Source organism: Tachyglossus aculeatus, chromosome 1 (genome assembly GCF_015852505.1).
Source record: "Tachyglossus aculeatus isolate mTacAcu1 chromosome 1, mTacAcu1.pri, whole genome shotgun sequence".
NCBI classification, from domain to species: domain Eukaryota; kingdom Metazoa; phylum Chordata; class Mammalia; order Monotremata; family Tachyglossidae; genus Tachyglossus; species Tachyglossus aculeatus.
This window is the reverse complement of record NC_052066.1, coordinates 47,019,566-47,035,407: the sequence shown is the minus strand read 5'-3', so window position 1 is coordinate 47,035,407 and position 15,842 is coordinate 47,019,566. Positions and strand designations below refer to the sequence as shown.

The following is a 15,842-nucleotide window of genomic DNA, read 5'->3' as shown; positions in this document are numbered from 1 at the left end:
CCAAGTCAAAGAAGTAGGAAATTGGGGACATTTAGTTTTTTCTCAAATCTCTTCAAAGTATGTATTATAATAGCTCCTGAAACCTTTAGTCACTGAACGAACACCAATGGATGTTGGATTTCTAGCTTTTTGGAAAATGGACCTGTGAATGATGAATGTCATGAAGACTGAGGCACTCAATGCACTTTTAGGAAAATATTATGTTCTCAAATCCTATAACAAATGAACCAAACCATTTTGTGGTTCTCCTTTGCCCCTTGACTTGTAATTTTCACTCTACAGAAACAACCAGGACCCTTCTTCCTTCACACATCCTCTGGGCCAAATGAGATTTGCACTGGGTTGGAGTGTCATGCATCCTGACAATGGACTAGCAGAAATTTGGTAAATCCCACTTTTGTCCAAGATGGTGATGTGTGGTGAGTGAAAGCTATGGAGAACCAGGGGAAGTATAGAATGGAACAGCAGTAAGGAGAGATATAATAATTAATCGTAATTATGGTATTTAATTGTTTATTGGGTGTCTAAGCACTGTTCTAAATGCTGGGGTAGATACAAATTAATAAGGTTGACACAGTCCCTGTCCCAAATAGGGCTCAAAATCTAAGTAGAAGGGAGGACAGGTATTTAATCCCCATTTTACAGAGAGATAACTGTGAGGCACAGAGAAGTTAAGTGACTTGCCCACAGTCACACAGCAGGGAAATGGTGTCTACCCTCATGCGTAGAACATTGGGTGACACAAAATAAGTACTTAACAATAATAATAATATTTATTGATTACTTACTGTGAGAAGAGTATCCAATACCCAGAACAAAGCTCAAATAATTTCAGCAGCTGAATTTAATGCAATTTATTTTAATATCTGTCTCCCCACTAGACTGCAAGGTCACTGAGAGCAGAAATGATGCCTACTACTTCTATTGTGGTAATAATAATTGTAGTACTTGTTAAGCACTTACTATGTGTCAAGCCCTGTACTAAGCACTGAGGTGGATGCAAGCAAATGAGATGGGACACAGTCCTTGTCCCACATGGGGCTCACAGTCTCAATCCCCATTTTACAGATGAGGTAACTGAGGCACAGAGAAGTGAAAAGTCACACAGCAGACATGTGGTGGTGCCGGATTAGAATCCATGACCTTCTAACTTCCAGGCCCATGGTCTATCCACTACACCAATGCTGCTTCTTTCCCAAATGCTTAGTGCAGCGCTCTGCACAGAGTAAGTGCTCAATAAATGCTATTGGTTGATTGACTCATTTTCAATTTCAATAATAGCTTGCTATTAAAAAAAGAAATGATTCCAACACATGAGAACTTTTCATTTGAACCTTCTTAAGGACCTAACTCTCCTCATTTGCCCACTATTTCTTTCTAGTGCAATTCAGTTTATCAATAAATCAATGGTAATGTGTGCAGAGCACTGTACTAAGCACTTGGGTGAGAACAATAGAGTAAATGAACATGAATCCTAATCCTGAGGTATTTACCACTCCACTGGGGAGACAACCATTTAAACAAAATAAAGATAGGGTCTTGTCTTTTGCTGTTGATTCGTCTCTGACACATAGGGACTGCATGGACACATCTCTCCCAGAATGGCTCACTCTCCAACTGCAATCATTCTGGTAGTGTATCCACAGAGTTTTCTTGGTAAAAATGTGGAAGTGGTTGACCATTGCCTTTTTCTATGCAGTGAACTTGTGTATGTGCCCTCGACTCTCTCCCATGACACTGCTGCCCAGCATAAGTGAGTTTTGACTTGCAGCAGATTGCCTTCCACCTGCTAGCCACTTCCCAAGCTAGGAATGGAATAGGTATGCCTCTGCTTGACTCTCCCTCCCATAGCTGAGACTGGCAAAGTACTGGACACTCTCCAGCTGCAATGCAGAGGGGAAAGATAGGGTAAGCAAGGATTCATTCATTCATTCATTCAATCGTATTTATTGAGCGCTTACTGTGTGCAGAGCACTGTACTAAGCACTTGGGAAGTACAAGTCGGCAACATATAGAGACGGTCCCTACCCAACAGCGGGCTCACAGTCTAGAAGGGGGAGACAGACAACCAAACAAAACATATTAACAAAATCAACTAAATAGAATATGTGTGACTTGCCCAAAGTCACACAGCTGACAAGTGGCGGAGCCGGGATTTGAACCCATGACCGCTGACTCCCAAACCCGGGCTCTTTCCACCAAGCCACGCTGCTTCTCTATGTGCAAAGCACTGTTATCCAGCGCTTAGAACAGTGCCTTACACATAGTAAGGATATATACATAAGTGGTGTGGGTTGAATATCAAAGTGCTTAGGTGGAATGGACTTCAGTACATAGGCAAAGCAGAAGGGATGGACAATAGCCAGACAAGTGATTAATAAGGGAAGGCTTCCTAAAAAAATATGTGATTTTAGTAACACTTGCCCCCTCCCTTTTTCCCTCCCTGACCAACATTCTCAGCTGTTCCCTTTCAAGTGACTTCTTCTCCACTGCTTTCAAATATGCTCATGTCCCCTATATCCTAAAAGACACTCCCTTGGCCCCTTGGCTCCCTCCAGTTATAGCCCCATCTCCCTCCTACCATTCCCAGCCAAACTCTGCTGCCTCCACTTCCTCTCCACCAATTCTCTCCTTGACCCCCTCCAATCTGGCTTCCACCCCCTTAACTACACGGAAACTGCCCTCTCCAAGTCACCAATGATCTCTTTCTTGCCAAATTTGATAGCTGCTTAATGCTTAATGACATCTTAATGCTCCTTGACCTTTCAGCTCCCATTGTTACTGTAGACCATCCTCTTCTGAAGACATCCAACCTTGGCTTCACTGACAGTGTGTTTTCCTGGTTCTGCTCCTGTATCTCTGGACACTTATTCTCAGTTTCTTTTGTGGGCTCTGTCTTTGCCTCCCACTCTCTAACTGTGGGAGCCCCTCAAGGCTCAGTTCTGAGTCCCCATCCTATTATCCATCTATACCCACTTTCTTAGAGAACTCATTCATTCTCACGGGTTAAAACTACCATCTCTATTCTTCATCATCGTCATCATCATCATAATCATCAACAATGACATTTATTAAGTGCTTACTAAGTGCAGAGCACTCTACTAACAGTGCTTTGCACATAGTAAGCGCTTAATAAATGCCATTATTATTATTATTATTATTATTATTTGAGAGAGTACAATACAACAGAACAACAGAGTTTGCAGACATGTTCCCTCCCCACAGTGAGCTTGCAGTCTCTATTCCAATGATTCCCAAATCTACAACTCCAGCCCTGATCTTTATCCTTCTCTGCAGTCTCATATTTCCTCCTGCCTTCAGGACAGCTCTACTTAGACTTCCCACCAACATCTCAAACTCAACATGTCCAAAATAGAACTCCTCATCTTCCCTCCCAAACCTTGTCCTCCCCATGTCTTTATCATCATTGTAATAATAATAATAATGACGATGGTATTCATTAAGCACTTACTATGTGCCAGGCACTGTACTAAGTGCTGGGGTGGATACAAGCAAATCAGGCTAGACACAGTCCCTGTCCCACATGTGGCTCACAGTCTCAATCCTGGTTTTACAGATGAGGTAGCTTAGGCACAGAGAAGTGACGTGACTTACCCAGGGTCACTCAGCAGACAAGTGGTGGAGCTGGGATTAGAACCCAAGACCTAACGACACACAGGCCTGTGCTCTAGCCAATCCGCCACGCTGCTTCTCATACAGCACTACCATCCTCTTTGTCTCACAAGCCCATAGCTTTGGCATTATCTTTGACTCCTGTCTACATGTTTTGTTTTGTTGTCTGTCTCCCCCTTCTAGACTGTGAACCCATTGTTGGGCAGGGACCACCTCTATATGTTGCTGACTTGTACTTCCCAAGCGCTTAGTACAGTGATCTGCACACAGTAAGCGCTCAATAAATACCATTAAATGAATGAATGAATGACTCTTCTGTCTCATTCAACCCACATATTCAATGAGTCACCAAATCCCATCAGTTCTAACTTTTCGACCTTGCAACAATGTACACTTGCCTCTCCATCCAAACTGCTACTGTGTTGCTCCAAGCACTTATCCTGTTCTGCCTTGATTCATGCATCACCCTCCTTGCTGACTTTCCTGGCTGCTGTCTCTCCCCACTCCAGTGCACATAGAGAAGCAGCGTGGCTCAGTGGAAAGAGCCCAGGCTTTGGAGTCAGAGGTCATGGGTTCAAATCCCGGCTCCGCCAATTGTCAGCTGTGTGACTTTGGGCAAGTCACTTAACTTCTCTGTGCCTCAGTTTCCTCATCTGTAAAATGGGGATTAAAACTGTGAGTCCCCTGTGGGACAACCTGATCACCTTGTAACCTCCCCAGCGCTTAGAACAGTGCTTTGCACATAGTAAGCACTTAACAAATACCATTATTATTATTATTATTACTATTCTGCTGCCTGGATCAATTTTCTACAAAACCTTTCAGTCCATGTTTCCTCACTCCTAAAGAATCTCCAGTGGTTGCCCATCCACCTCCACATCAAACAGAAACTCATTAACATTGCCTTAAGAACACTCAATTATCCCGCCCCCTCTTATTTTACCATGCTGATTTCCTACCACGCCCACCACCTTCTCTTCTTTCTTTTAACATCAATCTACTCACTGTAACTCGATCTGGTCTATCTTGCCACTGACCCCTAGCCTATATTCTTCCTCAGGCATGGAACTCCCTCCCCTTCCATATCCTACAGATAATCACCCTCCCCACCTTCAAAGCCTTATTAAAATCACATCTCCTAGAGACCTTCTCCACCTCAGCCCTCATTTCCCTACTCCCTTTCCCTATGTATTGCCCTTGCACTTGGATTTCCACCCTTAATTCACTGCACCCTCAGTTCTTCAGCAGTTATGTACGGATTTAAAGTTAATATACTGTAAGCTAGAGTCTACCAACTCAGTTATATTGTACTCTCTTAAGAATTTAGTGTCACGCTCTGCGCAAAGTAAGCATTCAATAAATATGATTGATTGATTGATTTGAAGATAGAGAAAATGATGGTCTGTAGAATATGAAGGGGAAAGGAAGGACTTACAGGCAGCAGAAGGGCGTGAGAAAGGACTCCGATTTTCTTCAGGGTTGCCTTAGTGGTTAGGGACATTACTTTCCACTTTTTCTTGGCCCTTGTCATTGAGAATATGAAGAAATGATCCTACTTACTGACTACCAAAACAATAAATTAGCACATCATCAGTCAATTCTTAAATGTATTTCATCTATTGTGGGTGGATTGAGAAATGCAAAGTATTACAACTTTTTCTCCCCCTGCTATGCTTTGGTGAACTGCTGTGCTACAGTGGGATATTTTTGTTATTAGAACTTCTCACATATAGCGTGATCTCATAAGTCATATTTACCCTTTTGCAGTGGAAGAGCCTCATAAATCATTATATCAGAAGACGGTGGCAGTCAGAGAGTTTTCTAGCAGCTACAAATGGCTAACATTGAATAAAGAAAGGAGTCGGTCCAGACAATGCAGCCCCACAAGGATATTGGATTTCAAGTCAGCAAATTTTGAGGAATTAGGAAATCTGGCAAACAAGGTGCAGTTAAGAGGAAGTATTAAAATTCACAAGCGTGAAAGAGGCTGAAGAATCCTATAAGACACCATAATTAAAGCACAAAGGACTACAGTTCCTCTGAGAAAGAAGAACACAGGAACAAAAACACACAGCACACATAATGAAGACGATTGCTTAAAAATCTGAAAGGAAAACAACCCCGAAACTTCTACCACAAATGGAAAGTGAGGGGAGAAGTGGGATAGGATGCCCATGGGGAAGAAAAAAAGCCTTATTGCAGGGAACCAGTGGTTGAGACATTTGCCCGAGTGGCATTAAGGTGGCATTAATAGTTTCCAAGAAATATTCTTGATTTAGATATGAAGAGCTATTGATTAAAAATTGTTAGCTAAAGCACAGTTGTGAATGAGGCTTGACTAGGTAAGATTAGGGAAATATTCCAAGACATTGAGAGTAACTAATTCTACATGAAAATGAAATCAATCTTTTAGGAGGGCAAAATACAGCCCACACGGTTCCTAACGCCATACCTAGACTGTGAGCCCACTGTTGGGTAGGGACTATCTCTATATGTTGCCAATGTGTACTTCCCAAGTGCTTAGTACAGTGCTCTGCACACAGTAAGCGCTCAATAAATATGATTGATTGATTGATACCTTCATGGTGGTAGCAGTACAAGTTTAATAATAACGATTCAACTATTGGAGCAGCATGGCCTAGTGGCAAGAGCCAGGACTTGGAAGTCAGAGGTCGTGGGTTCTAATCCCAGTTTCGCCACTTGTCTGCTGTGTGACCTTGGTCAAGTCACTTAACTTCTCTGTGCCTCAGGGACCTCATCTGTAAAATGGGGCTTGAGACTGTGAGCCCCACGAGGGACAATCTGATTACCTTGTATTTACCCCAGCACTTAGAACATTGCTTGGCATGGAGGAAGTATGAAACAAATACCATTATTATTATTATTATTAATAATAATAATAATAATAATAATAACTATAGTTCTTGTTAAGCCCTTACTATGTGCCAAGCACTGTTCAAAATCCTGGGGTAGATTCAAGTTAATCAGGTTGGACACAGTCCCTGTCCCACTTGGGGCTCACAGTCTTAATACCCATTTTACAGATGAAGCACTTGAGACTCACAGAAGTTAAGTGCCTTGCCCAAGGTCACAGAGCAGGCAGGTGGCAGAGCTGGAAATAGAACCCAGGTCCTTCTGACTCCCAGTTCCATGCTCTATCTACTAAGCCATGGATAGGTTTAATAGATTCAATATTGATCTTAGGTGCCTTGTGGTACATGTTAGGATAAGGAGCATGGCATAGTGGCTAGAGCATGAGCCTAGAAGCCAGAAGGTCATGGATTCTTATCCCGGCTCTGCCATTTGTCTGCTGTGTGACCTTGGGCAAGTCACTTGACTTCTCTGTGCCTCAGGAACCTCACCTGTAAAATAGGGATTAAGACTGTGAGCCCCACATGGGACAGGGACTTTCTCTGACCCAATTTGCTTGTATCTACTCCAGCGCTTAGGACAATGTCTGAGTAAGCACTTGACAAATACCGTCATTATATTAGGTCAAGAAAAATTTGTAGCCAACTTAGTAGAGTTGAGCTCCTGAAAACATGGATAACATATTTGGGGAAGCAGCGTGGCTCAGTGGAAAGAGCACGGGCTTTGGAGTCAGAGGTCAGGGGTTCAAATCCCGGCTCCGCCACTTCTCAGCTGTGTGACTTTGGGCAAGTCACTTCACTTCTCTGGGCCTCTGTTACCTCATCTGTAAAATGGGGATAAAGACTGTGAGCTCTCCGTGGGACAACCTGATTACCATGTAACCTCCGAAGCGCTTAGAACAGTGCTTTGCACATAGTAAGTGCTTAATAAATGCCATCATTATTGTGAGAGTGATACTTGTTAGCCTCTCAATGTGTCCTGTCTAACTGACTGGACGCTTACCTGATGAACACCTTTCCTGCTCTTTGCCAGACCCCTACCTCAATTCTCTGTCAGCCATTCAACGTGCCCTCTCCATTCCTTGTTTCCTGCTGATTTCCATCCCTTGCCCTCGTACTTCCTCTCTGACAGTTTCTGCTTCCTATCTACTCCTCCAAGTAAGTGTCCATGGAGGGACCAGAAGGCTCTGTATAACCCAAAAAAGCTTTGGTGACTAATAAAGCATCCAAAAAGTACCCAGAAAAGGCCTGGAATTGGACTTTCCAAGCACTTAGTACAGTGCTGTGCACACACTAAGTGCTCAATAAATACATTGAATGAATGAATGAATGAAAAACACCTGCTCCTCTGCAGGAGTGATCGGGCACAGGAATCCCATTCTCATCAGCTTGGATGAGTGGTCCCTCCTCTTCCCACTTCAGTTCTAAATGATGGTGCCGGCGGGGTCAGTCAGTCAAGTGGGTGAGAAGGAATTCATTCCACCCACTTATCTGTCAGGCAGCCACTTGGTCAGCTATGTGGCTTCTTCATTGCCAGCATGATTGATGGAGGCACGTCTGTAGAGTGAGTGGGATGTGGAGAATTGGTTGGGATGGGAACAGGGCACTGTAGGGAATAGCAAGGGGGAATTGGTTTAGGGATGGTGAACCTGCTACTTACATCTAACTCTAATGTCCTTTTTCAAGTGTTTCGTATAGTGCTTTGCATAAAGTAGATCCTCAATAAATCAGCAATCACTCTCATTCACAATGAGAAAGGAAGCATTATGATCAGGTATCAAGGAAGTCATTGGGTCAGCCACCTCTCACATTGATAATGATTAATCAAATGTCAGCATCCAGCACTCAGTAGTGAAACCTGTGACTCTGTATGTCAGGTTTGAAGGTGGGGAGAGATATGATTGACAAAGCTGAGGGAGAAGGGCATTCCAAGCAAAATGATAGGTATAAGCAATGGGTAAGGAGGAAGCATGACATTTTCCCTAGGAAGACATGTTGACATCAAGCTTTACCTCACAGCACTTATGTATATATCCATAGTTTATTTCAGTGTCTCTCCTCTAGACTATCAGCTCCTTCTGGGCAGGGAATGTGTCTTCCAATTCTGTTCAGTGCTCTGCACACAGTGAGTACTCAATGAATACCACCAGTTGATTAATTGATAGGGCCTATTGAACATTTATTCTGTTCAGAGCATGGTAATAGGGGCTTGGAAAAGTATAATCGAGGTGGCAGGCAGGATCCCTGACCTCAAGGAGCTTACAGCCAAGTTGGGGTGACAGACACTAAAATTACAGGTAAGAGGAAGGAATTAAATTTATGGATATGTACATGAATGCTTTGGGAGCAGGGGGGCAGGGTGGGTATCTAAGTGCTTAGGGGTGATGGGGAAGCAGCGTGGTGCAGTGGAAAAAGCACGGGCTCTGGAGTCAGAGGTCATGGGTTCAAATCCCAGCTCTGCCAATTGTCAGCTGTGTGACTTTGGGCAAGTCACTTAACTTCTCCGAGCTCAGTGACCTCATCTGTAAAATGGGGATTAAGACTTTGAGCTCCCCATGGGACAACCTGATCACCTTGTAACCTCCCCAGTGCTAAGAACAGTGCTTTACACATAGTAAGCGCTTAATAAATGCCATTATTATTATTATTATTTGTGCATAGGTGACACTAGGGGAAGAATAGGGTGGGGAGATGACAGTGCAATACATTAGCACATAAGCCTTGTGAGGAGAATAGTTATCATCAAAGGTATTTATTGAACACTTACAATGAACAGAATACTGTACTAAGTGCTGGGGAGAGTACAGTGCAATAGAGTTGGCAGACATGTTCCCTGCCCACACTGAGTTTACAATCTAGAAGGGAGTAGTTGCAGGTAGACATTAGATTGCATGAAATCCCATTAAGGCAGGTTGGAACCCTAAGATTCCTTATAAAGAAAAATGGTAGGGCTGATAGGAGAGCATTACTGTTGGGAAATGTTTACAACCTTCTTGCAAGATCCTAAGCTGAATGTCAAATGTCTCATCTTTCATATGGTCAAATAGGATTGTGACTGTGAAGATGCATCTTTGACTCAGTTTGGAACCATGAAGACTGGGGTTAGGGTTATCTACTACCTAATAATAATTATGGTACTTGTTAAGCACTTATGTACCAAGCACTGTTTTAAGCACAGGGGTAGATACAAGTTCATCAGGTTGGACACAGCCCCTGTCCCACATGGGACTCATACTCCTAATCCCCACTTTAAAGATGAAGTAATTAAGGCCCATAGAAGGCCAAGGTCACATGGCAGATATGTGGTGGAGCCGGGATTAGGACCCAGGTCCTTCCGACTCCCAGAACCATTCTCTACACACTAAGCCAATCCCTGATCCCTGACTGTCCATTGTTAGGAGGCTAAGAGAAAGTCTTCCCTGCTCTTTCGGTCCAAAGTAGGTATTAATTGAACACCTCCCGAGTTTAAGGCACTGTATTAAGATCTTGAGAGAGTACAACAAAAGCAATAAACACATTTACGCAGACACAGAGAAGTAGCATGGCTAGGGAATAGGGTCTGAGAATCAGGGATTCCTGGCTCCACCACTTGCTTGCTGTGTTAACTTGGTAAGTCATTTAAATTCATTGTGCCTCAGTTTCATCATCTGCAAAATGGGGATGTGATACCTGTTCTCCTTCTCCCTTTGACAGCACCCATGGGACAAGGACTGTGTCTGACCTGATTATTTTGTATTTACACATAGTGCTGGGCACATAGTAAGTGCTAGTCAAACACCATAATTGTTATCATCATTCCCTGTCTTCAAGGAGCTTTGCATTTAATGGAAGAGAAAGACCGATAAGAACTATTTACAAATAGGGTGAGCAGGAGGAAGAAAAGGACACAACAGAAATTACCACAAATATATCACTCCGAAATGTATGAATGAATAAATGAACTGACAAAGGAAAATAAGCACACATACCTGTGTTGGGGATAGGAAGAAGTGATAAAAGTGGTAAGCATGAGTGTTGGACCAATTTGATGATGATGTACGTGAATCAGTCAGGGGAACATTCTGGACAGGGTGCATTTGAAGAGAATTAAAGAGGACTATTTTCAGGAGAGGAGTCCTTTCTGCCTTGAAGGTGCCAGAAAATTAGATGTGCTTAGGAAAAAAAATAGCAAAATTCTACATCCATTAAAATAAACAATGGACCATGTTCCCTGGGCTTAAAAGAAATTGTTACAATTGTAATGAGAATCAGTCAGTGGCCTAATGAAAACATTAATATATTCTGTGGTTTCTTTTCATTCTCTTTTGGTTTGAGTTTTCAAGGGATCTACGCATATGGGGAAAGTACAGGGTATTTGCTGCAGGCAGATACTTGTGTAGTTTTACAATTGTTTCGGTCATTTAACTCCCTCCTCAAACCCCCTGACCCCTCCCACCTCTTTCCCCATCTCTTGCCCCTAATGACCTGGCCACTTATTGAGAAAATTGAAACTGTCTGGTGTGGTCACCCTGAAATTTCCCATACCCTAACATCTCCCGTACTCATCATCATCATCATCATCATCATCAATCGTATTTATTGAGCGCTTACTGTGTGCAGAGCACTGTACTAAGCGCTTGGGAAGTACAAATTGGAAACATATAGAGACAGTCCCTGCCCAACATTGGTCTCACAGTCTAAAAGGGGGAGACAGAGAACAAAACCAAACATACTAACAAAATAAAATAAATAGAATAGATATGTACAAGCAAAATAAATAAATAAATAAATAAATAGAGTAATAAATATGCACAACCATATATACATATATACAGGTGCTGTGGGGAAGGAAAGGAGGTAAGATGGGGGGATGGGGAGGGGGACGAGGGGGAGAGGAGGGAAGGGGCTCAGTCTGGGAAGGCCTCCTGGAGGAGGTCTTTCCTCTCCCCCTCGTCCCCCTCTCCATCCCCCCGCCTTACCGCCTTCCCCTCCCCACAGCACCTGTATATATGTATATATGGTTGTACATATTTATTACTCTGTTTATTTATTTATTTATTTATTTTACTTGTACATTTCTATCCTACTTATTTTATTTTGTTGGTATGTTTGGTTCTGTTCTCTGTCTCCCCCTTTTAGACTGTGAGCCCACTATCGGGTAGGGACTGTCTCTATGTGATGCCAATTTGTACTTCCCAAGCGCTTAGTACAGTGCTCTGCACATAGTAAGCGCTCAATAAATACGATTGATTGATTGATTGATTGATTGAGGTGAGCTCTCAGTAGGGCCTTGAAGGGAGGAAGAGAGCTAGCTTGGCGGATGGGCAGAGGGAGGGCATTCCAGGCCCGGGGGATGACATGGGCCGGGGGTCGATAGCGGGACTGGCGAGAACGAGGTACGGTGAGGAGATTAGCAGCAGAGGAGCGGAGGGTGCGGGCTGGGCTATAGAAGGAGAGAAGGGAGGTGAGGTAGGAGGGGGCAAGGTGAAGCCCAGGGTGAGGAGTTTCTGCCTGATGCGCAGATTGATTGGTAGCCACTGGAGATTTTTGAGGAGGGGAGTAATATGCCCAGAGCGTTTCTGGACAAAGATAATCCAGGCAGCAGCATGAAGTATGGATTGAAGTGGGGAGAGACACAAGGATGGGAGATCAGAGAGAAGGCTGATGCAGTAGTCCAGACGGGATAGGATGAGAGCTTGAATGAGCAGGGTAGCGGTATGGATGGAGAGGAAAGGGTGGATCTTGGCAATGTTGCGGAGCTGAGACCGGCAGGTTTTGGTGACGGCTTGGATGTGAGGGGTGAATGAGAGAGCGGAGTCGAGGATGACACCAAGGTTGCGGGCTTGTGAGACGGGAAGGATGATAGTGCCGTCAACAGAGATGGAAAAGTCAGGGAGAGGGCAAGGTTTGGGAGGGAAGACAAGGAGTTCAGTCTTCGACATGTTGAGCTTTAGGTGGCAGGCAGACATCCAGACGGAGATGTCCTGAAGGCAGGAGGAGATGCGAGCCTGGAGAGAGGGGGAGAGAGCAGGGGCAGAGATGTAGATCTGGGTGTCATCAGCATAGAGATGATAGTTAAAGCCGTGGGTACTCCTTGCCAGTCTCTCCCTCCTTCTTCAATTCTCAGTCAGTATGTTCTGAGCAGTTAGTGTGTGCAAAGCTCTGTACTAAGCACTTGGGAGAGTACAATAAAACAGTAAACAGACACATTCATTGCTCACAATGTGCTTACAGTCTAGATTAGCGATGAATAAATGGAACAAATCAGGGTGACGCAGAAGGGAGTAGGCGAAAAGGAAAGGAGGGCTGTGTCAGGGAAGGTCCCCTGGAGGAGATGTGACTTCAATAAGACTTTGAAGGGAGAAAGGGTAATGGTTGTCACAAATACCATTGTTATTATTAATATCATATGAAGAGGGAGGGCATTCCAGGCCAGAGGCAGGGCACGGGTGAGAGGTTGGAGTAGAGATAGATGAGATGGATTTACATTGAGAAGGTTAGCATTAGATGAGAGAATTGTGCGGACTGGGTTGTAGTAGAGTGTAGCAAGGTGAGGTATGATGACACAAGGTGATTTAGTGCTTTAAAGTCAATGAGGAGGAGTTTTTGTTTGATGCAGAGTTGGATGGGAAACCACTGGAGGTTCTTGAAGAGTGGGGAAACGTGACCTGAATATTTTTGTAGAAAAATGATCGGGGCAACGGAGTGACGCATGGTCTCAAATTGGGGAGAAACAGGAGGTTGGGAGGTCAGTAAGGAGGCTGATGCAGAAATCCAGGCGGGATAGGATAAGTGATTGGATTAACATGATAGCAGTTTAGATGAAGAGGAAAGGGTGGACTTTGGCAATATTGCCAAGGTTGAACTGACAGGATTTAGAGATTGATTGAATATGTGAATTAAGTGAGAGAGAGAAATCAAGGATAATACCAAGGTTATGAGCTTGTGAGACAGGAAAGATGGTGGTGCCATCTACAGTGATGGGATATTCAGGGAGAGGACAGGGTTTGAGTGGGAAGATAAGACATTTTATTTAAGATTAAGTTTGAGGTGATGGGAGGCCATCCAAATAGAGATGTCTTGAAGGTAGGGTTAGGATCAATAAGGGAACAGTCAATAAGGGAATGTCTCTGTTATTCATTCAATCATATTTATTGAGCACTTACTGTGCACAGAGCACTGTACTAAGCACTTGGGAAGTACAAGTCAGCAACATATAGAGGTGTTCCCTACCCAACAACAGGCTCACAGTCTAGAAATGGCAATGTGGTTACTCACAGGATTCCTCTAAGATAAACTGAGTGATTTCAATAAAAGAGAAAGAAGCACAATATTACTATTCTGAATATTATTATATTTTCTTTGCAGTGTCACATTCAAGCCAACAATGGAACAAGTGTCTGGGAGGAATCCAACCACCAGATAGAAAGCAGGAATCAGGAATGGACATGACACATGGATCATTTATTCTTCTTTACCTTCTTTTCCCCTCCTCCCACAGTGGAAGAGCTTCTAGAATCTTTACCTGGATGTCCTGTCATCACCTCAAACTTATCATGTCTAAAACAGAACTCCTTATCTTCGCGCCCAAATCCTGTCCTCCTCCTGGCTTTCCCATCCGTGTAGACGGCACTGCCATCCTTCTTATCTTACAAACCTGTAATGTTGGTGTTATCCTAGACTCCTCTCTCTCATTCAACCTACAAATTCAATCCATCACTAATTCCTGTCGGTCCCACCCTCACTATATCACTAAAATCCGCCCTTTCCTATCCATACAAACTGCTACCATGTTCCTACAACCACTTATTCTATTCTGCCTTAATTACTGAATCAGGCTCTTTGCTGATCTCCCTGCCTCCTGTCTCTCTGCACTCCAGTCTATACTTCCCTCTGCAGCTTGGATTATTTTTCTACAAAAATGTTCAGGCCAGGTTTCCCCACTCCTCAAGAATCTCCAGTGGTTGTCCATCCACCTCCACATCAAACAGAAACTCCTAACCATCGGCTTCAAAGCACTCAATCACTTTGCCCCTCATATCTTCTCGCTACTCTCCTACTGCATCCCAGCCCACACACTTCCCTCCTGTAATGCCAACCTTCGTACTGTACCTGTATCTCAACTATCTCGCCACTGACCTCTCACCATCATCCTGCCTCTGGCCTGGAACACCCTCCCTCTTCATATTTGACAGACAAGTACTCTCCCCTCCTTCTAAGCCTTATTGAAGGCACAACTCCTCCAATAGGCCTTCCCTGATGAAGCCCTCCATGCCTCCTCTCCCACTTTCTTCTGCACCACCCTGACTTACTCCCTTTATTATTCATCCCCCTTCCCAGTCCCACAGCACCATGTAACATGACTGTAATTTTATTTATTTATGTTAATGTCTGTCACCCCTCTACATGGTAAACTCCTTGTGAGCAGGGAATGTGTCTATTGTATTGATATAATGTACACTCCCAAGGGTTTCATACAATGTTCTGCATACAGTAAGTGCTCAATAAATACGTTTGACTGACTGACTGACTACAGTCATTCCAGAAATTGGCTCACCCAAATTTCTGCTTTAGGAATTGTTCAAACTATTTTATCAGGAAGTGTTTGGTATACGACTAGTTAGAGAACAGCTCCCTCCTAACCTCTCTTCCTATTTATAAATAAAAAAGTGTAATATTATTAACACAAATGGTATTTTTTGAACAGCTCCTTAGCCAGCACACTGTACAAAACCTTTGGGAAATTACCACAGAAGCAGAACATAAATGCTTAGAAACAGTATAGAAACCAGTTGGGAAAATTGTTTTAAGAAATATTTAGAACAATAAATGCTTTCTTCGGATTGAAATTTTTCTTTTAACCTATCCATTTAACAACATCCCATTCACCATGTCACCCGCTTTTCCTCTGAGGCATTCACTTTTTCTCCTCCTTTTCCAAATTACCAGATAGTCCACAATGATCTTCTTGCATCAAACTTAGTTTCAAAAGTTTCCCAGGAGAATGAAACCAAAACTTCCTGGAAGGAAGAAGTGGAGTCAATTAGAAATAGGCTGGAATCCAGTTTTGGATTACCTCATGCTTCTCATAAGTTTTTTGTTTTTGCCATTCCACAATCTATTCATTTCATTATTCTTCATTTTCACCACACTCAGAATCATTTATATACTAAAATCAATTTTGGGGGGTCAAGAGAAGGATCATGGAAAATATTTTTGGGATTGAAGTCTTCCCTTAAGCCTTTCTTGACAACTCAGGCAATAGGTAGTGGCTTTCCTCCAATTCCACACTGCCTTTGTGCAAAACTCTTTTAAATCCTTTTCACTGACCATCCCACAATATGAATCCTTTACAGTGAA

At 43.3% G+C, this 15,842-nt stretch overlaps 1 non-coding gene across 1 annotated transcript; it reads right to left on the bottom strand.

Moving 5' to 3' along the window:
- Nucleotides 1-1,763: 1,763 nt before the first annotated feature.
- LOC119934093 lies at nucleotides 1,764-1,901 on the bottom strand. Its single transcript, XR_005452860.1, has one exon. It is a non-coding gene; the product is annotated as a small nucleolar RNA SNORA7 (small nucleolar RNA).
- Between the last annotated feature and the right edge of the window lie 13,941 nt (nucleotides 1,902-15,842).